Source organism: Penaeus monodon, chromosome 23 (assembly GCF_015228065.2).
Source record: "Penaeus monodon isolate SGIC_2016 chromosome 23, NSTDA_Pmon_1, whole genome shotgun sequence".
In the NCBI taxonomy this organism is placed as follows: Eukaryota; Metazoa; Arthropoda; class Malacostraca; order Decapoda; family Penaeidae; genus Penaeus; species Penaeus monodon.
In genome coordinates, this window is record NC_051408.1 from 44,325,383 (window position 1) to 44,326,003 (window position 621).

Sequence of the window (621 nt, forward strand, 5' to 3'; positions counted from 1 at the left end):
CATTTTATGCGTTCTCATCAAGGTCACACCGAACACGTACTCTGCATAACTACGTGCCCGTGCATAACCAAGGTACGTAACTTAAGCTCTCTCTCTCTCCCTCTACAAACTACACGCATTACAGAGTCAAAGAACAACAAGCAACATCATTTAAGAGGCAGTTCAGCACTTCTCCTACTGAGAGGGGATAGGTTTATCACAAGGGTGAATATATCACGGGGGAAGGGGTCGTTATATTTCAGGACAACAGAGACGAGAAATATAGTCAAGATTTTAATCTTAGTATTGTTTGCGACTTGACCCCAGCAAGTAGAACAGTCGTGCTCTGTCGTGAACGAGATTTCTACGCCACACACCTTGAGTTCTCTTATATTTACTGTTGGAAATGATTAGGCGGGTTGTCGCTAAGGCCGTAGGTGGACCGGAGCAATTAGAGGTTAGTAGTTGTTTATTTCTGTAAAAATAACTGAGGATGTATAAAAAACATGCTCATATTATATGCGGTGCATCCCATTTTCATAGTAACATCCGGAATGATGGTTGTAATTAGTAGTAGTATCTGTCGAAAACCGGAAAAAAAAAAAAAAATTTTTGGGAAAAAAAAAATTTTTGGCCGTTAGT